The 22904-nt window shown below is 38.1% G+C and overlaps 1 pseudogene; it reads left to right on the top strand.

The window, feature by feature from the left end:
- The window catches only part of LOC124777776, a 273797-nt pseudogene extending 251333 nt beyond the window's left edge, over positions 1–22464 (top strand).
- The last annotated feature ends 440 nt before the right edge of the window (positions 22465–22904 follow it).

Genomic DNA, 22904 nt, shown 5'->3' with positions numbered 1-22904 from the left:
ACAGAACGGTTTGGAGGAAATGTTGGCCTTGCCATCACACAATCAATTGGGCTGACTGGAATGTTTCAGTGGGGCATGAGGCAGTCAGCTGAACTAGAAAACCAAATGACTTCAGTGGAACGTGTTTTGGAGTACACTACTCTGGAAAAGGAACCTTCACTGGAGTCGGAACAAGGTGCGTGTTATATTCAGTAGAATCTCACTGTAACGTACTTAGTCCATTGTTGCTGGTGAGTGATCACTGAAAAAGTTGTGATTTTGTTTAAAGAAGTACTATTACAAATTTAATGTAAATTTTCAAAGTATGCAAGGAAAAGGTGGACATGAAATGTATTTCAAAAATTGTATAAAAACTAGTGAATCTGAATTTTTGTGGATTACTATAGACAAGACTGCACCTCGCTATACATTTTTACAAAACAACAACAACCTGATCGCCTTTTTTCTACTTTATCATGGACTGATCAGGAAGTTAAAGCATACAGTTCATTTGTAATAATTACATGTATGATATCAATATAATAGAAGGAAACATTCCACGTGGGAAAAATTATATATAAAAACAAAGATGAGGTGACTTATCGAACGAAAGCGCTGGCAGGTCGATAGACACACAAACAAACACAAACATACACACAAAATTCAAGCTTTCGCAACAAACTGTTGCCTCATCAGGAAAGAGGGAAGGAGAGGGGAAGACGAAAGGAAGTGGGTTTTAAGGGAGAGGGTAAGGAGTCATTCCAATCCCGGGAGCGGAAAGACTTACCTTAGGGGGAAAAAAGGACAGGTATACACTCGCACACACGCACATATCCATCCACACATACACACACAAGCAGACATATTTCTGCTTGTGTCTGTATGTGTGGATGGATATGTGCGTGTGTGCAAGTGTATACCTGTCCTTTTTCCCCCCTAAGGTAAGTCTTTCCGCTCCTGGGACTGGAATGACTCCTTACCCTCTCCCTTAAAACCCACTTCCTTTCGTCTTCCCCTCTCCTTCCCTCTTTCGTGATGAGGCAACAGTTTGTTGCGAAAGCTTGAATTTTGTGTGTATGTTTGTGTTTGTTTGTGTGTCTATCGACCTGCCAGCGCTTTCGTTCGGTAAGTCACCTCATCTTTGTTTTTATATATAATAACATGTATGGTGTGATTTAGAGCACTGTGGTTTATGATAATGGAGGGCTGCCTTATAACAGACATCTTTCATTTGTGACATGTGAAACTGAAGAATAACTTAAAGATGAAATTCAAATCAGATTTGAAAGCATGTTGCAGTCTTTAGTACTTTGACATATTTGAGCTGATAGTGAGGTACTACTTATTGCAGTATTTGTACAATATTTTCTGTAAACAGAGCTCTACAGTTTCAAAATAAAGCATATCATCATGGAACAACCAAAAACTATTATAATGTGTTTGGTTCTTTTTTTCATCAGTTTCGAACTACATGAAAAACATTCATTACTGTGAATTACATAATTGTTTTCAGTTGCAGCATCTGTCACATCTGATGCATGTATGTACATGTGACGTGCTGCAAGTGAAAACCGTTGGAGTATGTTTTCAACACCAAGGAACATCCCTTTAACTTGACTAAAACTTGGCATCTGTGTTTGTAAAGAAGTGATTTAGAAAAGTCTCTGAGTAGTGCAGTAAGCTACTGCTCACAGGCATGGTCCATGAGGAAAAGGAAATAACTAAATTGTAAACTTCGGAAATATAGTGCTGATGGCAAGCACTGAGAATATCACTGACCAACAATGACCAAGAACTTTTGGAAAGAATAGAGAGAAAAGCTTTGCACAAACAATAAATAAAAGGAGACATACATTCATCTCTAAAGTTCTGTGCTACTCCAGATGTGTCCCAATATTATTGAAGAGAAGTTGAACGAAAAAGAAAGAGATGAAGACCCTGAGACCAATCTCTGAATGCTGTAAAGGAAGGAGAACCATACCACTAGATGGGAATATTTGTGACATTACAAGGAAGGCTACTGATAGACCATCATGTTGCATGCCAACCATAGTGTTGAAGAGAATAATAATCCACTAATCAGTGCTATCAGTTTGATAATTTTGTTTATTTATTCTGTTAACATTTAATTTTTGATGGTAACAAATATTTTTATCCGTAAATTTTGGATACAGTATTCACACACATTCACAAAATCCATGAAAGAGGTACCACATTTGAAACTGTGTAAAAAAGATACAAAGAAAGTTTTGCAACATCAATTTTCATGGAAAACACTACTTTTGCATCCTTCAAGACAAGTTGTCAAATTAACCATTTGTTTCGTCTGGAGGTTAAGAATATCAATTTATCCCAAGCCAAAAACAAAGTTTTTATTCAAAAGCTACCACGTTTTCATCTTGATTTCTGCAAGGGAACCTGTGAAATCCCATGGAGCTATGCCTAAAATCTTGTAAGGATAAGCCTGATAATTGTCCAATAATTAATGCAGCATTTCAGGTGGTGTAAAAGAGCATTGCTTCATAGCTGCATGTATAAAGAATGTACCTGAACTACAAAAACTGTTAAGAGTCCTTGTGACAACTATGGGCAACCACTTACCAATTTTTCTTTCTCATATTATGTGTGTCGAGGATTATATGCTCTACCTCTTCATGGCTGGTAAAGGTTAAAGACAAAAATAAATCAGCCTGTTAAAAATGAAATATTTCTTTCTTACTCTTCTTTGCCTGAAAGCAGGAAAGGGCAGCCTTTGGTGACGTGTGGGCCTGATCCACCAACTTACTTAAACTCACGGGCTGACTCCGTTACGTGCCGTGACAGCAGTACTTCTCACACATAAAGTGGAAACTACAGCATCTACGATGATGATGTTTATGGGGTTATATACCAATATCAGTGGCACCCCTTTCGTGCCATGCCAAGCCAACAAATTATGCCTCAAAATGTGCATTTTTCGGAGTACATTTATTTTATGTTCATGTCATGTTACATAAGCATTGTGAACATTGTTTCTTTACTTACAATGTTTAACGATAGCTGTGTCATGAACTGCAAAACTGAGGCAAACTGAGCATTGGCAGAAATATCCGAAACTCGTCCCATGTAGAGAGCATTGTAACTATGTATGTGCCCTACTGTTAAAGATGTTATATGCATTTATCACTGTTTCATCAGATGAGCACTGTACATTGAGGTCATCCTGCGTATCTCAGCCTGTGCTGGAATTTCAATGTATGAGCAGTTTCCACATTCAGGAGTATTAGTGATGCAGACTTTGGATAGATATAATTATATTAAAATAAGTATTTGAAGTGTGTTACCTTCTGTGAGTCTGTGTTTAAATTCTTTTCCATTCTGATCTGCTACTTCTTTATTTAATGTTCAGAATAACTGTGGCAATTCTTTCTGTCTCAGACTACTACTTCCCTGCAGTTGTATCTGCACCGGGAATCTTAAAACTCATCCATTTTTAACTTTCTACAAAGCGCCTTGTATTATACATGATTATGTTGCTGCTTCAAATACAGTGAGAACACTTAATAAGACTGTGAATTCATAAATGAGTACTGACTTTACATGTGTGCTGTATAACAACCATCTGTGATAGATCAGTTCTGATCTGACAGATAGTCCGTCTTATTTTCTTCCGAAGTCTCTCTCTCTCATTGTCATAGAAGACACTGTTCCATGGTGCACATCACATCTCCAAGCTAGGGCACTGCAGCATGGGATAAACTGCCAAACCAGCAACTATAATGAAGTGTAGAAAAGCTGCTACTTACTTGCAGATACTTTGTGTCCATCCAAACAATTATAAACTTCTAAACAGTATGCTACTCTAGAATAACAAAGTAATAACAAGGACTCTTATTGTGATGACAATCATTCATCAATTCATCAGTCCAGTATACATTGCGCAACACAACACTTCATCAAAGTGACACATTACACTACATTTTCCTCATTGGTTATTTTTTTATTTATTTTTTTTTTGCCTTCTTCATTCTTTACATTTTTAATCCATCTGAGGGAGTCATTTGCCAATTGATTTATTTGGAAAAAGGGAGAGGGATAGGGGTAGCTTGAGGAGAGGAAGATCACATATGAGACTACTAAAGAGGATTATGACAATAAGTGAGCAAGATGTTAGTGCACATGCAATAAAAACAGCAGTAACATTTCACGGATGTAGCTGATACATTTACTGTGAACAGATGAACGTGTTCCCTACTCAAATATTTATCCATGTACTACCTACTATTAAATTCTGTAATGCTGCTAGAGGTAACAGTGCATATTATTTCTGATAACTGTCATATTTCTGTGTTCATGTGGTGCTGGGTTATCCAGAAAATCATTGTGAAATTATTTGAAGAAATCAGTATTATAGATTCTTATCTGTTTTCAGGTAAAAAGCCACCTGCCAACTGGCCAAAGAATGGAGAGATTGTGTTCAAGAACATGTATTTGAGGTATGCTAAGGATGAGCCTCCAGTGCTGAAGAATTTGAACTTCGTCGTCCAAGCAAAAGACAAGGTACAAAGTAATAAATAAGCAGATGGAACTGACATTCTTTCCAGGACTGTGTGTTGAACGAACAGCAGATACCCTCTTTTTTTCATGTGCATAAATTTAAAAAGGGGAAACAATCCTTGCAACAGCTGTGTAACAAATATTCCAAATTTTTTTGCTGAGAAATAGTACTAAACTTTTTTTAAACAGATTGTTGTTCATCATAGTTGGAGGTTATAATTATCCAAAATTATCAGCAGATTGTGCACTGATTTGAAACTTCTTGGCGGACTTAAACTGTGTACTGTGACCAGGACTTGAACCATGGAACTTCGTCTTTTGTAGAAATGTGCTTTACTGAGGTATCGAAGCACAACTGAAGACCCATCCTCTCAAATTTATTTCTGCCAGCCTCTTATCTCCTACCTTCCAAAATTCAGAGTGAAAATTCATTCTGGAAACAATCCACTAGGCTGTGGTTGAGTGTGTGTCCACAGTATCCTTTCTTTCAGGAGTGGTAGCCTGGCAAAATATGCAAGACAACTTCTGTGAAGTCTGCGATGTAGGATATGGGGTATTGGGGGGAGGTAAAGCTGTGAGGTTCGCATCATTTAAAACTTTTGGGCTATTAGGCCATGGTCGATGTATAAAACTTTCTCCTAACATTTCCTCTCCATGTGCGGGGGACACGTTCTGAGGTAAAATGGTGAACCTCTGAAGATGTTTCATGCAGTTTGAGAGGAAATCTTAGGAGAAAGTTCAATACATCAACTATGGCTTAATAGCCCAGAAGTTTAAGGTGATGTCACTACCAACCATGAAAGCTTACATTGTTGATCACTGTGAGAATGGGTTGTGAGTCATGCTTGGACAGCTCAGTCAGTAGAGCACTTGCAAGCAAAAGGCAATGTTCCCAGGTTCAAGTCCCAGTCTGCCTTACAGTTTTAATATGCTAGGAACTTTGTCACAGTTATGACTCGTGGAACATGCAAATAACTAACTAGCTGTCATATGTGCTATAGTTAGTAAAAATACTCTAAGCAGTCACTTCAATCATTTTTTCCCCTTTGCAAAAAGAAGTCTCACATTTATTCATTTACTTTCATTTTCTATGTAGTGTGAAATAATATTATAATGATTAGCATCCTTAAACATTCTAGATTAATGATTTTTTTGGGGTGGGGGAGTAATCCTCTTTCAGTACATGAAAAAAGTGGTTTCCTTTTTTTTTTTTTCAAGCAAAATAATATCGGGTGCTCCCTGTAACTTCAGCACAAAGTGGAAGGACCACTTCAACTGGAATTCCTGAAGCCCCCCTATTGGACCTGTAACAAAATGATTTTGTCATTTTCAATATATCTTCTATAGTACACATGCAATGATTGAAAAATATTAAGCTCTAACAGAACGGTGATGTGTTGAACAAAACGTAAAGTTTTTGCCCCCCCCCCCCCTCAAAGGAAAAAAGGAAAAAAATACACAACAGTGTGCACCAAAAAAGATTGCACCAAAGAAATTTAATTTCTTTACTGGTTTCATGCACTTAGTGCCCTTCTTCAGAAGGTTATATCTCTCTCTTCTGGAGAAGAGCACTAAGGAAGTAGTTGCTTATTACTTCGTTATGTATGTTAGAGTTGCTGAGGATAGATAAAATACCAAACTGAAAATAGAATTTTGAAGATGTGCAAAATGGCTGTGTATGCTGACAAGAGAATTCAATTTAGAATGTTGGCATCAAATTACAATCCAAATTGTATGTAGTGTTCTGAAGTTATTTTCCTGCCAATTTGAAAAATGATTTTCTGAAAAACATGTCCAAAGTTTTGAGTTTTATTTTTTGTAGTTCCCAACAGCCTTGCCGCAATGGTAATACCAGTTCCCATAAGATCACCGAAGTTAAGTGCTGTCGTGCTTGGCAAGAACTTGGATGGGTGGCCATCTGATCTGCTGAGCACTGCTGGCAAATGAGATACACTCAGCCCTTGTGAGGCAAATTGAGGAGCTAGTTGATCGAGAAGTAGTGGCTCTGGTCATGAAAACTGACAACGGTCTGGAGAGTGGTGTGCTGATGACGTGTTGCTCCGTATCCGTATCTAGAGATGCCTATTGGCAGAGGATGAGACAGCTATCGGTCAGTACTGTTGGGCTTTCCAAGGCCTGTTCGGACAGAGTTTTTTGTAGTTACATTAAACCTACCTCTAATGATCCATGGACCATAAAACAATCCTTTCAGATCAAAAAGGAGGCCCTCCACCATCTTCTTTGTGGTCATGGTGGTCCTGTGGGTCTGTTTGGCTACTTCTGTCATCCACTGCTTTGTTTGATCGGTGCACTTTTTGTCTGCTAAAGCACACAGGTTGTAACAGGCTGGGTGGGACTCAAGTTTGAGCACATTCACAATTTCCATAATACCTGCTAAGGCTGTCATTGAAATTACTTGCTGCCACATTGGCCATGATATTGTCTATTTTTTTCCCAGCTGTGAATGGTTTTGGAGACACTGTTTCACTAATCATCTTGTAACTTGATAGTGAAGTTGCTGATGAGCTTGAGATGAAAGTTACAATAAAAAAAAAATCTGTTAGAAATTTTAAGCAAAAATTTTTTGACATGTTTAAAAAGAACTACTTCCTGTATTCATAAAATGTGGCAGACCATTCTGCAAAGATGAAATCCTTTTCTTAATATTGTACCAGGAATGGTAGCCTCATAAATAATAAGTTAAGTATTTAAGATGCACCTGCCAGAGGGATATAATAAATACTTTTTAAAAAATGACAAAAATAGATTGAATGACTTTTATAGCCTAAAGTTTCTCAACTGAGTTTTCAGCTGTGCTTTTTATATTCTGTAATTGTTTTGAAATGGAAAAGTGATGATTTAAGTTTCTGACAAATTTTGTGTATGTTTTCAGGTGGGTATTGTGGGCCGCACTGGAGCAGGAAAGTCGTCTTTAATAGCATCACTGTTTAGGCTGGCTGATATTGAGGGATCTATTATTATAGATAAGATCGACACTGCTACAATTGGATTGCATGATTTGCGTAGCAAAGTTTCTATTATTCCTCAAGAACCAGTTCTCTTCTCGGGAACAATGCGTAAAAACTTGGACCCATTTGATGAACATCCTGATCATGTATTGTGGAAAGCTCTTGAAGAGGTAAATGAAGTGCTCTGTAGATAGGATATCTATAAGCTTTAGATAGGTGCTCGGACAGAAAATGAAATATTTTGGAAATGTGTTTTTGAATTATAATTAACATGATTTGTAGAGGGAGCAGCAAGAAATATTTGTTTCTATAAGATGTGAAACTGAAAATTGATATATTGGCATACACGATTTCTGTTCAAAAGGTCGTGCTGGCTTAACTATCTCCTCTGATGTCACTCAAGCATATCACTACTTCTGATAACATTGGTGACTTTGTTAATCATTAGAATTACTTGTTACTTGTATCAGTTAGGTGGAAAATATGAAACTTCCTGGCATATTAAAACTGCACAGCAGACCATACTCAGTCGGGTCCTTTGCCTCTCATGGGCAAGTGCTCTGCCAAGTAAAGCTGTGAGACAGATTGTGAGTCGTGGTTGCATAGAGCAGTTCGGAGAGCATTGCTCACAAAATGAGACTGGTCTGGCACACAGTTTTCTGACAGGAAGTTTCATATCAGTGCACAATCTTCTGCAGAGTGAATACTTCACTCTGAAGGTGAAAAATAGATCAAACAATCAGATGTCAATAACATACTGCAATGATATTTCAGAGCAGACTCTTGTGGCCAGATTTGTCTATATTGGTGAAAGTACTATAACTTCCTTATTTCAGACCCCCTTGGTGCAAGTGTGATGCTCACTGTTGCCACTGTGCATGTGGTGTGTTTGAGCTCATGCACTTCTGCTGAAGGTTTGTGTATTGCTCCAAAGACCCTCTGAGGTGTAATCTCAAGACATTGATATTGGATTGCTTATTTTCACATGATAAAACCCTGAAGCTGTCAGATGTCTAAATCACGAAGTTCTATTATTACAGGTTTTCATGCAGTACATAATTGGAAACCAACATCTTAATTGATAAATTTCCAATGTTTCATTATGATGAAGTTCTAAAACATACAGACCTGTATTTGCAAGCTACTAGTCATCACCATCTGGCACAATGGGTGTCCAGAAGACCTAGATTCTGTGAATCCAAACCATCTCAAATGTCAATAGCCAGCAAGAACAGTTTGAACGCCCCCAGACTGTGTTTCTGGAAAGTGGATATTCATCTCAACATATACAGAGTACTCCAGATATATAAACAGTGGCCAAGGAAGAGGATGAGGCCTTCAAGATAATAGCTTACGTGCCATATATTGGAAATGTTTCTGTGAAAATAGTGTACTATGAAAACATAAGGTTAAAGTGATCTTTCATCTCCCAACAAAAATCTTTGTGCTTCTGGCATCAATGAAAGTTGACTTGGAGCTGCAAAAGGCAGTTTATAGGATTCTGTGCAATTGTGGCAAATCTCATAAAGAGCACACAGTGTGAGACGTTCAGCAATGCATTATGGAACACCAGCAGCAAGCTTGCTTCCTCCAGGTCAGGAAATCTGCTGTTGCTAAACACTGCATTTTTACTAGTCATTCATTTACGTACAGTGAAACAGAAATTGTGGCCCTTACTAAACTTTTGGAATGACTGTATCATGAATTATTTAAAATAAATCAAATATCATCAATATTGCAAATAAGACTGTATGGGGGCCTTTATCAATCGGGTTGGAGGTTTCCTGTTAGATACTGCATGGAACCTTGTCACAGAAAAACTTTGCGTACTGTGCAGCCAGCATCATTATGCAGTTTTTTCATGTGAAGAGAATTGATTAAAAATTGATGAGCCAAGCTTCCCCCATGGAGGATGCTCGGAGCAGCGCACAGACGTTTATAGCAGTGCAGCGCACAGACGTTTAGCATGCGATCAATTAGTACATGAACAGTGACAATTAGGTGCACCATACATGCACTAGAAGGGTCATAAATAGGAGTGCAAAGTGTACTTCGGCCAGCGAACACCTAAAGACAGCTAGAACACTAGACATTCAAGTATTGTGACAAATTATCAACATCTGACAATTCAACCAAAATTTTATGGAGAAATGTATGTATCAGAAGAGTTTTAAAATTTCACAGGACTTCTTCTTTTTCTTTTGCAAAAATTTTCAAATCTGTTAGGTTACATTTTTGCATTTAATTATTATTTATGGCACTATTTATATTATTTTAACTCAAGTTAAAACTTTCCTCAGGTGGAACTGAAAGAAGCTGTTGAGGACCTGACAGCTGGCTTAAATTCAAAAATGTCCGAGGGGGGCTCAAATTTCAGTGTGGGACAACGACAATTGGTGTGTTTGGCAAGAGCCATTATAAGAAAGAACAAAATCCTTGTGATGGATGAAGCAACAGCCAATGTGGACCCAAAGTATGTACATAATCTTGGTGCACAAACTGTGAATCATATTAAAGTTTCTGCTGTTAATTACAATTCAGAATGTCATTACCATTATTATGATAAACCCATTTAACATAATGATCAGATGTGAAAGCAACATAACATACAGTTGTTACAGATCACTTAAAATATTTTCCCCAATGGCTATTCTATATGACAGGAGCTTAAACAAATCTAGTGTAGCAAAGTTCAGGACACAATGTTTCATGGGCACAAACCTTATTGGATTACATGATCGCTCATATTAAAAAAAATAATGATATGGCAGAGTAAATGCAAGATAAATATTTAAGGTTATCAGTGTAGCATGAATTTTTTTGACAGAGCTTGCTTATACCCAAAAGTGCAGTTGCATTTGACCTACATGCTGGTTGAGTCAGGATGTTGGAAGACACTTTTAGTTCCTGTGTTTGCTTGGTAAAGGGACACCAGGTGATGACACACCCTTCCTGTACACCAGACTAGATATCAATGCCCTGAATTAAATCCCTGACATTTCCACAATATCTTGTAAAGTGAGAGAATGAGGCATTGTTGATGACAATTCATTTACCTTGTTGAACTCCTCTTTGTGTTATTTGGCATAGTCTCCATGCTGGCATTCATGTTCACCCTTACTTTCATTTCCAGACTCACATGTAACAAAAACACAATATTACACTGAATAAGCGGTTATTGTTTACATGTATAGGGGGGACAGTAAAATGAAACTGATACAAATGAAGAAAAAAAACAAACTGTTTATTATTTCAAAATTAATTGACATAACTGTTAAAGTGTGTATTCCTCTGCGAGACAAGACCTTCAATGCCTTCCTGGGAAAATGTTTGCAGTTGCCAATGGAATCAGCATTGTGCCATAACAGGTCATGCACCTCATCATCTGAAGCAAATTAGTAGCCATGAATATCTTCCTTCCAGGCTCCAAAAATATGGAAATTGCAAGGAGAGAGACAGGAACTTTGTGGAGGATGTGTAAGATCTTTCCAGCGAAACTTCTGCACTTTAATTGAAACACGTTGCCAACAAAATGCCCACCCACATGTTTTCAGGGTTGTTTAGACTACACTGCTGAAGTTTCACTGTGAAACCCTTGCATGTCCCCCATACAATCCTGACCTCTCTTCATGCATGTTTTACATTTTTGGAGCCCCAAAAAAAGACATTTGTTGCTGTAGATTTGCTTCGAATGAAGAGGTGCACACTTAGGTACAGTCAGGTTTCTGTAGGCAACCAAAGACATTTTTCCATGAAGGCTGTGATTGCTTGTATCACGATGGTATGAATGTATTAACAGTCATGATGATTAATTGAGAAATAATAATCAGTTTACTGCTTTTTGTTTGATTTGCCTCATTTTCATTCAACTGCTCCTTACAGTACAGAGAAAAAAGTAATTGTACCATACCTCAGTATTTCCAAATATCTAAAGGAACATTATACAGTGTTTTAGGTCAAGTTAATAGCATGCTGTTACATCCATGCAGTTCCTCTGCTAGCACAAAAATTAAGATTAGGCTTAAATCTATTTTACACTACATAGGAAGCAAGTCCAAGCTTGACCATCATATTATTTATGTCACACATGCTGCCTTTACCAGCAGCTAACGAAATTCAATCTACATTTCCATTTATCATATGAAGTCAGGTGTTAAAATGAATTTTTAAATATGAGACAAAGTACCCAGTTATTTTTGATTTTATGTTTGTCAACTCTGATCAACAGTTAAATTCAACAATAAAAACAAATGAACTAGTATTTCCTTCAGTTGTCAGACTATCACCCAGAATGGAATCCCTATTCATGGTCAAGATGATTGGGTGTTATCATGAGCTTGCTAGCTGAAACTGTAAGTGAAAGTGTTGAGTTATCGATAAGTACACACAAAAAGAAAGAAAACTTGCTAGCGTTCAGAGCAATCCTTAAAAAAAAGAACACTCTCTCTCTCTCTCTCTCTCTCTCTCTCTCTCTCTCTCTCTCTCTCTCTCTCTCGTTTCCACCATAATAAGAATTACTGTACATATGAATGTAAAACAATCTAAAATGTTTCACGTATTGGAAAATGGGTACAGTGGCTTTTGTGGTCAGAATATTCTGGGGAAGAGATAAGATTTTCCTGTTAATGAGAAACATAGCAGTTACTTCTGCTGAAAGATAAATCAAAAGAGCCAATTCCAGATTTTTGCAATGATCTTACATTTTAAGCACTCCGCAAGTAGTCTAGGTCACTAACTAGGTAAAATAAGTGTACACAATAAGATAGCTACTCCGTTTAAAAATATCTTTGTTACATTATTATGATGTTGTTCAATGTCTGTTGCTCAAGGTTTTGCATTTTTAGCAAGAGGAAAAAAATTAAATTAAAAGTGCATTCTGTCTGAAGGACCAGACACTGCTACACTCTACAGCTATATGAAATGAAACAAATATATTCAGAATTGTGAATAAGTTCAGACTGTAGCTGCAGAGTTTATAAGTGACAAATGAAAATTTGTGCCAAACCTGGATTTCTCGCTTGACATGAATGGTTGGTGTAACCACTTCAGTTAGCCACGCACACCTCCAGGACCGATCCAAACGTCCACGTGTCACTGAGTGTTCACATCCTGCGCCTGCACAGTTGTTGTGATTCTCGCACAGGGAGAGACTTTGTCATTATTTTTGCGGCCTGTCTAGGCATGTAATACTATTTGCATTTTCTGTGTTTTACAATGTTCTACACTGTGTGCTTCAGACTTGCATGCATGACACATTGCAAATAGTATTACAAGCCTAGGCAGGGTGTAACAACAACGATAATAAAGTCTCTACATGTGCAGGAAGCACATCAACTGTGGGAAAACAACTTGTGAACATTTGGGGACATGTGGAAGTTTGTGTCAGCCCTGGAAGCACACTCAGATAGCCAAAGAGGTTAAGGCGACCATTCTCGTAAAGTGGGAAATCCAGGTTTATTCATCAGTAATAAATTGTGCACCTGCAGTCTAATCATAATCACAGTTCTGAATACATTTTTCCATTGTTTGTAAACACTGGAAGGTAAAACATTTAGGACAACTGTATTTTTCACAAAAAGCCAACTTCTCTTTATCAAACCCTCTTACTTATACCAGTGTACTTACTGTATGACACACTGATCACTGAATTATTTACACCTAATCTGGTAATGAGGGGATGAATTTCACATTCTCTTCTTCGATCTGCAACCCAATACTGACTGATTTCAAAATTTATTCTAAGTTTCTTTCATTTTTATATACATTTTCAAATGAGTACTAGAAGAATTGCCAGTTTAATTTTGTCTTTCCTGTGCAGTCCCTGTTGGTAAGCAACTGTTTGTGAGAAGTCTCTGAACAGGTTGAACAGGTACCACACAAAATGGCACGATACGTATTTTGTGTTGGTATTTTCTCTCTCAGTACTCTTTTCAGTAACAACTGTGGTTTCCTAGAAGTTCACCGAATTTAGAGTTCTTAAACTGTACACTGGCATTTAGTGGAGGATTCTCAGCAAGAGTGTACCTTGCTATTCCAGCTCTTCATTCTGCTGCATAAGTTTCTAAAAGTTCTCTTACCAAAGACAGGTGAAAATCTGCTGTTGTCATACCTCATATTGTTGTATCCCATTAGAGTGGTAATTATTTAAAATGCATCACCAATATGTGAACATGAAATGGTGTACTGTTTCCCAGTCTTAGATACTAAACCATCTGTGCTGAGCAATCAGGAACCGACTGACACATACCCAATTTGTCACCTACAACAGATTTTGGTATAGAGTCACAGAAAGACACAACAAAAAGACTGTCCAAAAGCTAACTCTCTGATAGTCTCTTTGTTGCGCCTTTGTGTGACTCAGCATCTGCACTAAACGGAGAGTAGCAGCTATCCTTTTCATTATATCGTTATATTTTATCCTGGATTTTCCAGGATTTTTTCCTGACATCCATTTGTATTACAAGCATTCATATGGTGTTACCAGTTGTAAACACCCGTCTCCCCACCCCCACCACGGCTCTCTCCTTCCCCCTCATTTAGTCACACAGTCATGTGATGGAAAATATGAGTACTTGATTGGTTGACATACATTGGATCCTTCATTGATTCACTATACCCTGTCATTCTGAAATATTGTGGTTGTTACTACAAACAGTACCAGTAGTGACCGTTCTGTAGCAGAAGCTCAGGGGAACAAGTCTATGATTTTGTCCATGTGGTTGGCAAATGCCGGTAGAAGCTTAAGAATCACTGCTTTTATGTAATTGAATATGATAGCAAAAGTAGGTGTACAGTTTCTTGCATGTGGAACACAATTCCTCCTTATTTTGGGTCCCTGTTATTCTCACTCAGGCCTCTGTTGAAAATCCAGCATAAATACGTTAAAATGAACTTTTTTATCTTGTGATGCTGAGTTATGTGCACCAACTAATCTCTCTCTCTCTCTCTCTCTCTCTCTCTCTCTCTCTCTCTCTCTCTCTCTCTCTCTCTCTCTCTCTCTCTCCCCCCCCCCCCTCTCTCTCTCTCTCTCTCTCTCTCTCTCTCTCTCTCTCTCTCTCTCTCTCTCTCTCTCTCTCTCTCTCTCTCTCTCCCCCTCCCTCTCTTTTTCCCCCCTCAAAACGTCTTATAAGTTAGAAAAGGAAAATTAACTTCCTAGTTTTTTCACTGTGTAGGTCTTCTGTAACTAGAATTGTTGCTGCATGTTTCAGTTGAACTTAACGAGGAATTGACAAGGTACGAAAAAACTATTCGACTAAAGATGGCATCTATTTCTTCTCACTGTTACATAATGTGTGCATTGTTTTTGTCACATGTGCATGGGATAACCATAAGTGTAGGAATTTAAGGTGTGGCTTCATATGTAATTAGTGCATTCTGCATGTGTAAGATATACTGTACTTGAAATAGATAGCTCAGATCATTTCTTAATTAGCTCTGTATCTTCAGGTACCGGGAAGTAAAACTATTGATTTTAGATGGTAGAAAGAGGAAGGGTGATAGCCCTGAAGTTCCTTTACCTTCTAAATATATAGTTCTTGCTATATTTATGGCATGAATTAAATTTCAGAATGTACTTTTTATGAAATATTACTTTAAATGGCATTTTGCCTGTCAGATTTGCAGTAAGCCTTTCAGTGATCTGTTAAATTTTGTTTCCTTGTCCATCAGTTTGTGCTAAGCAGTTTCATTCATCTGTGTATCTATAAAGAGAGACACAAAATGAAGTTCATAATTAAAAAAAAATTATGAAGAAAAATTATTTTCCAAGTAAAGCTCTCTGTTTCTTCTTAATCTGATGTGTAATTTATTTCTTGAGTGAAATCCTAGTTTTTTTTACATTTATTAAGATTTTATATTTGATTTTGACCATAATCTGACAAATACAGTACCAGTATGTCTTTAATTTTGTTTCCTTTTTTCTTACACACTATATAGGACCGACACTCTGATCCAGAAAACCATAAGGCAGAAGTTTAATGATTGCACAGTATTGACAATTGCCCATAGGCTACATACAGTAATGGACAGTGACAAAGTGTTGGTGATGGATGCAGGGATTGTAGTGGTAAGAAAAATCTTTAAACCTTCATTTTTTTGTTATAAGTGAAGATAGTTTACACACAGTTGGTTTTGGAATTGTCTCATTTAATTTCTTCATGAAGTACTGTAAAAAAATAGCAACATGCTGATCCTGTATAAGACTTTTACATTAATATTAAGATCCCTTCAGTTTTGTTTTTGTCTCATGTGTTAGAGATTATTTGAGGCTGAATACTTCTTTTTGTGCTGCTAAGGCTGAGTGATAACAAATGTTTGTTGGACATAAATACTGAATCAAACCTTTTAATAATGCCGCAGCATGCCAGATGGTACCAGTGACTTTGCTAGACCTCTGAATAGTTCTAGGCATGAGATAAACTGTCAGTCAAGATTTTCCCTATTTACTTTATGCTTGCATAAGGTTAAAACTGGATCTCACTAGGAGATCATTATAGGAGTGACAACAGTTAAGTCATAGTGTCAGAAATACATGCAATGCAGTCTGTAAGTTCCTGGCCAAAAACAACAACAACAACAAATTTCAAATGTTTAACAGTACTGACTATCCATTTATTCAAAATGTGATCCATTTGATTCATTACATTGCCCAGCATGAGTTTTCAATCTCTTACTGTTCCGGGTACCCTTCTTTCAGAATAGGATTGAATGAGAGGGAGTGCCTGGTGGTGATGGAGGGGAGGGGGAAGAGAGAATTTATTTAATAAATTTACTGACTGCTGAGATGTTCTTGGCCAGTGTTACTGTTGGCTGAACCAGACAGTCACTCTCATTCACTGTCTGCTGGACACTAGCAAATCTTTCCACCACAAACTGAAGGAAATGTTCAGTAACACCCTCCCTCCCCCCCCCCCCCCCCCACACACACACACACACACACACACACATAATAACCAGACATTAATTTTGCTAATTAAAGCAGAAAAAAGTCTGACATGATCGTAACTCTCCTTTAATACTTCTAGGAGCACTATCTTCTGTATTACATCGAAAAAAGGGTATTATTTTAGTTTGTAATAACTACTGTTTAAAATTTTATTTGCTGCAAATAACAACTAAATTTGATTTATACTTATTTTTCAGGAATATGATCACCCACACAGGTTACTACAAAACAAGAATGGATATTTGTATAAAATGGTGGAACAGACTGGAAAATCCATGATGGAAAGCTTAATTAAAGTTGCTGAAGAGGTAAGAAATAGCCATGCAGTTTAATCACCATTTATGTTACTATTTTTGTAGTAACCTTAAATACCAAACCACTGAGACTCATACACAAAAACAAAGGAAAGGAAACGAAATCGCTCTCCTTCAGCAGGCTGTGTGCATATGGACATACGTAACATAATGCAGCGTTAACCAGCTTTTGAGCTTTAAATGGCTGTTCAGTTTCCAATGTTGATGGAATAACATTGGAAATAGTGCAAACATACAGAACATTAAATATGATAGTGATTTTTCATCCTGCGTAGTGCAGACTGTGGCCGCAAGAGACTGTTCACTCGACAAGAACAACAAAGATGGCAGATTGCCTTACAGTTGAGAATGAGCAGAGGCTGCTTCACGCTATGGGGTGCTAAATTAGTACGTTCTTGTACAGGGAAAGTGGTATATGGTGAAGGGGAGGAATGACACAATTCATCCAGACAAAATAAAGAAATGTCTCACGAAGCTAATGACCACAGGTTTGGTAAAGGATGCAGTAAAAACAGATTGTCCATCTGCATCTTGCTGTCCTAAGAATGTGACAATTGTGCAGAAGAATGTTCAGTCATAGCCCAGGGAAATAAACACACCTGGCAGCTCATGAGGGTGGACTTGCAAGGCACGCTGTTGCACAAAGAATTAAACTTTCGAACATGGAAATCTCACTTAGTGGGGCAACTGACACCAGAAGACTGTGATTGAAGAATGGACTATGTGGAAGTTCGATGGGTTGGCATAAAGATTGGCCTCAATTGCTTCACAACATCCTCTGTAGTGATTAGGCCATATTCCATATGGGAGGTTTTGTCAATTGGGACAGTTGCCTTTACTGGACAGCACAGAATCCTGGAATTACACTGGAGAAGATGCATTCTCATCCAAAAGTGACTGCGGAGTTGGTTAATTGTGAAGTTGGTTAATTGTGAAGTGCAGTGTTACGTGTACTGTAATGCTGTGTGCGAGTGATTGCCATTTGTAATTATCATCTCCGGCACAGCCTCTGACTTATGTTTCCTCATTTGCTTTTATGATTTTCTGTTGTTTAATTTTCTAGAAAGGAGTTGTATGAGTTATGGTGTGTTTTTATGTTGCATTTAAGTAAATACAACTAGTCCCGCAAAATTGGTGACCCCGACATGATGTCAGACGGTAACTAACGCGAAATTCGACCATCACTGATGCTCTGTATCGTGCTGTGTCGCATTAAATATGAACATCCGCATCAACCGCATTGCGCATCTCCCATGTTCCATTTCGCCCTAACTCACAATGGCAGACAAGCCACTACCAACATGGTGAAGTGAGCTTTCGTCTGGCCACACATGGACAAAGATTGCAAGCAATATGTGCGACAGTGTGTGGCCTGTCAATGGAATAATATTAGCTGGTGCGTTAGGTCACCTCTTGGCACATTTCTTCTTCCAAATCAGAGATTTGATCATGTCCATCTAGACCTAGTTGGACCTCTTACACCATTGGGAGGATACACCTACTGCCTTACATCCAAAGATTCTTTCACATGCTGGCCCGAGGTGTTCCCGATCGCCAACGTCACCGCCGAAACTGTCGCGACTGCATTCTTCAGAATGCCGTTACGAACCACAACAGACCAAGGAAGACAGTTTGAGTCGTATTTGTTCAAAGCACTCTTCATACTACTGGGTACAAGGCGCATTAGAACTACAGCTTACCACTCGTCAGCAAATGGTTTATTTGAACGCATGCACCGCCAACTGAAAGTGTTGCTTCAGTGTCACGACTTGCAGTGGAGGACAGAGACATTGTCAATTATCCTCCTGGGTCACTGCGCATAGCTGAAAGATGATGTGAATGCCACGACTGCAGAACTTGTTTATGGCCAGCCGATACGACTTCTCGGCGAGTTCTTTGCTAATGTGCCAGACAACGGCTTTGACACTTCAGATTTTGTATAAAAGCTGCATACACATATCTGGCAACTACAGCAAGGTATCAGCAGACCTGTCACTCATTTATGTTTGACGAGCTGCGGGAATGCCAAAATGTCTTCTTATGGCATGACGCAGTATGCAAGTCACTGCAGCCACTCTACGATAGACTGTATAGTGTCATCAGTAGGGAGGACAAGACAGTAAATGTTGATGTGATGGGTACACCCATCACAGTCTCCATCGACAGGCTCAAACAAGCTTTCTGCGCTCCCTACACTGGTACGGACGCATCTACTTGCACTAAGAACGTGACCTATGCTCCAGCCACTCCACTGCACGTCACAGGTCAGCCTCAACGGATGTCTGAGGTTACCTCCAATGCACCATCGGAAGCCCTGTGCATGACCTTAGTGTCAACAGTACTTTCTGTTGAAACGGACATGTCGTCCAGACTAGGTTACAAAGGCCTTCATCAGAAATGCGCAAAACACACACACACACACACACACACACACACACACACACACACACACACACACACACACACACGTACGTGTGTTCACGCAAACACAACTCTCACCCACGACTGCAGTTCTCTCTCTCTCTCTCTCTCTCTCTCTCTCTCTCTCTCTCTCTCTCTCTCTCTCTCTGTGTGTGTGTGTGTGTGTGTGTGTGTGTGTGTGTGTGTGTGTGTGTGTGTGTGTGTGTGTGTTTTGTTTGACTCACATCGTAATTATTTATTACTATCTGTTTTATAAAGACTAATTAATTTAACCTATCTGCTTGACTCATCAGTACACTAATGCCTTCATTCATTAAGCTTTAGAATGCCTTCCTTTACAAATTGATGTGCAGCAACTATTTTATTACATCCTATGAGTTCCATGTATGAGCAACAATATGGTGTCTAAATAGTGTTTACGTTGCTACCCTTTCCATTATTGGTCACATTTTCTAACATTCTCTTCCAGATTTTTATTAAAAATATCCACTATTGTACCCAATATGCTTGATCCTATAGCCCATCTCCCCCCCCCCCACACCCTTCCCCCTCAAAGGATTTAGAGGTGATACAAGTAGCTAAGAAAGGAAAGAAACTTTATCTACTTGAAGTATTTGAAACAGCAATTCACTGAGTTAAGCTTGATAATGTACTTCATGTAAAAACTGGTGAGATAGGTAATGCTTACTTAGTCATTTTTTTTGGATACTTTTTAAGGTTAGCATTAGTGTGGTAAAGATGAGTGCTCTTGCATATGTAACCATTGGTATGTTGTCTCCTCACATTCCTCTTAACGTCTTCACACTGAAACATCAGCCATTCCATAACATTCCAGTATGCTGGAGCCATACACATGATTACTGAACTAACTAGTGCATGGAAAGGCAGCTGATGAAACATGTATGTGATGTGACTGGTGTTTACTGCTGTATGATAGGAACACTTGGTGAATGAGTGGTAACATGGATAAGTGGAGCAGAAAATCTTTTGTAGGCCTTTGTTAAAGTAAGACAAGGAGTTCTTGTCTGAATAACTTACTTATTTTTATTTTTTGACTGTGTGCCGTTGATGTAGGATTAACACAGAGCCAGATGATGGGAGCCTGATTCCCGATATGTGTTGCTGAGGATTATGTTCCAAATGTTAGTGGTCATATGCTAAACTTACTATAATGATTATTGTCACAACAGGTATCTCCAGTTCTTAATGTAGACACTATTAGAATTACTCTGCTAATGTTTCCCACTGCCTTGCCTTACCTTTTCCACTCTCTTCTTCTGTCATTGTCTACACCATTCCTTCTCAGTCCAGATCATGCACAGCCTTCGTATGCCAATCTTTCTTTCCTCTATCCCTACCCCTCCCCCTCCCCCCATGCAGACATTCTCTCTTTGTCTCTCACACCGGGTATGTCCTTCCATGGGAATTATGGTGCCCCCTGAATATGATGTAACCTACGATACAAAGGCGGTAATCATCAATCCTGATGGATGTTTGTGCGTGGCAAATTTATATTGTAAGAAGTGTTATAACTATGCTGAGTCTACGTTATTATCCATAATGTACTGATGATAGCTGCACTGTTAGCTGAAATCCAGATTTGCAGTAAAATACAGACGATATTACAACCGATCCTTATCCTACTTCTGTTCTTAATAGTAAGTGTCCTTGTGGTAGTATGTGTTAGGGTGTGTGTGGGGTTATGTTTGAATGATCATACTTACGTTAGTCGGAGCTCAAAAACCAGTTAACCCTGTGCTCTGTTACAAATGTCTGTGCGCCACACATCAATGTGCTAAAGATGAGTTAGTTCATTTACTTTATTTTACGTAATGGTATTTCCAGGAGTTTCCATTGTTTTTATAAATTATTGAGACTAACTTTTAGTAAACAGTTGTTCATTAAAAGTGCCCCTGTGACTTGTCACTTGTTCTATTGACTACAAACAGAATTCAGTATAAAGCTATAGCAGATATGAACTGTTTACTGTAGCTTCCTGTGTCTGACAAATCATGTGGATCGGTTTTTGCACTTACAGTGTATAATTATTACTTAAAATTGATTTTTCAGTGACTATTTCAGAAGACATTTTCAGGCATGATTCATATCTTTCTTTTTCAGCACCATTTTCTGTTTAAGTTTTAGTACAGCAATAGCACCAGAATCTGACCAAAGGTTGATATTACTGCAGTTACAGTGGATTAATGTGTGTTCACAATTCTTTGTGAAAATACTTCTGCCTTTCTAGTAGAAACCACCTGACTTCAGAGAGTCAGTCATATTATCTGTTCTCAATGGCTGTAGAAGTACGCAGTGCCCCAGTAAAGAGAGAAGTTGGACTACGTGGCTTCTATCCAGTGTCCTACAAGTGCAAAACTTACAAAAAATTTTGTTAGCTTATTAGTAAAGAGTCAAGACACAATAAAAAAATTGTAAACTGTAAACAAACTTGGACAGCATTTTTCAGACTGCAGATATTCTTTGTTCTTGGAGTATCCAATATTTGGTGGGTTACGTCTGTTTAATGCCAAATGTGTACCTCCACTGCCAACATATTGACAAAGAGGACATTGGTGCAGTATTTTTTGTGGCAATGTCTTCAAACAAAAACATGCATACCTTGCTGTGTTAAATCATTTGAGAATGAAGAAAGGAAAAATTAGTGTCTTTCACAAAAGCAGCCACAGAAATTAAAACTGGTAATCTTAACTATAAGTGTGACTTAGGGTACAAAATGCAGACAAAAATGTTAGTTTTTCAAAGAAAAAATTCTTGCTTCATTAGTGAGTGTGTGTGTGAGTGTGTGGGGGAGTGACCCCCACCCTATTCTGGTGAATAGGGGTTTTTGTGAAAGTTCCTAACAAAAATGTATTTTTTTTCCAGAGCTACAGATCACAAGGAAAAAGCTGAATATATAAACTGGTATTAATAATGGAATAGATGCTGTTACATTCCGTCAGTTGTGATCTGAAGCCGTGTTTGATTGGCCTTACTTAACACAGAACCAGCAAAGTTCTGTTGAAATCTTCCTAGTCAAGATACATATAGAAAGGAAAACAAAGTGAATTTACTATGACAGTTTACTTACGTGTCCCACAGATCTCAGGGATTTTCAGTATTTATAAGAACTGAAAAACTCAGTATATGTTTTGTATGTGTAATGTATAAATTATAAAAACATTTTATAATGTGAATATGTGAAGTGTGATTCATTGTATGTAAATATGTATTATGTTTATAAAGAGTGGTCATGCTCTCTTGTACTTAAAGTACCTTGCACAAAATAAACAACTTTTTGATACTTCATTGACTTTTTCTTCTCCCTAACCAAGTGGTATTTAAGGCCTAATGCCTGTAATTGTGATTCTGTAAGTTAAAAGCCAATAACATTTTTAAGTCCCAGAAGTCTATTATCTTGTATGGTACTATAGAACTACGGCAGTACAATCTTCCTTTGTTGTGTAATTCATCGTGCAACACGTTCCGCAATGCATAATGCATTAACAGTTCACACATCATGAAAACATAGTTCCATGATCACTAGTTTGTATCATATCTTGCGCCCATTGTAACAAAAATAACATAAAACTGTGTGCTACAGAGAGGAAACATGAAAGGCCTACTGTATAGTATTGCACAAGTAGTAAAATTAACCAGCATTAAGGTAGAAGTAGAAACCATAATCGGAAATTAATTCTACTAAAACTTGATGTAAATTTGTCAATCTTTATCACACACTGG

This window comes from Schistocerca piceifrons, chromosome 2, assembly GCF_021461385.2.
Source record: "Schistocerca piceifrons isolate TAMUIC-IGC-003096 chromosome 2, iqSchPice1.1, whole genome shotgun sequence".
NCBI lineage: Eukaryota > Metazoa > Arthropoda > Insecta > Orthoptera > Acrididae > Schistocerca > Schistocerca piceifrons.
The sequence above is the reverse complement of the archived record's forward strand: the minus strand, read 5'-3'. Positions and strand labels throughout refer to the sequence as shown.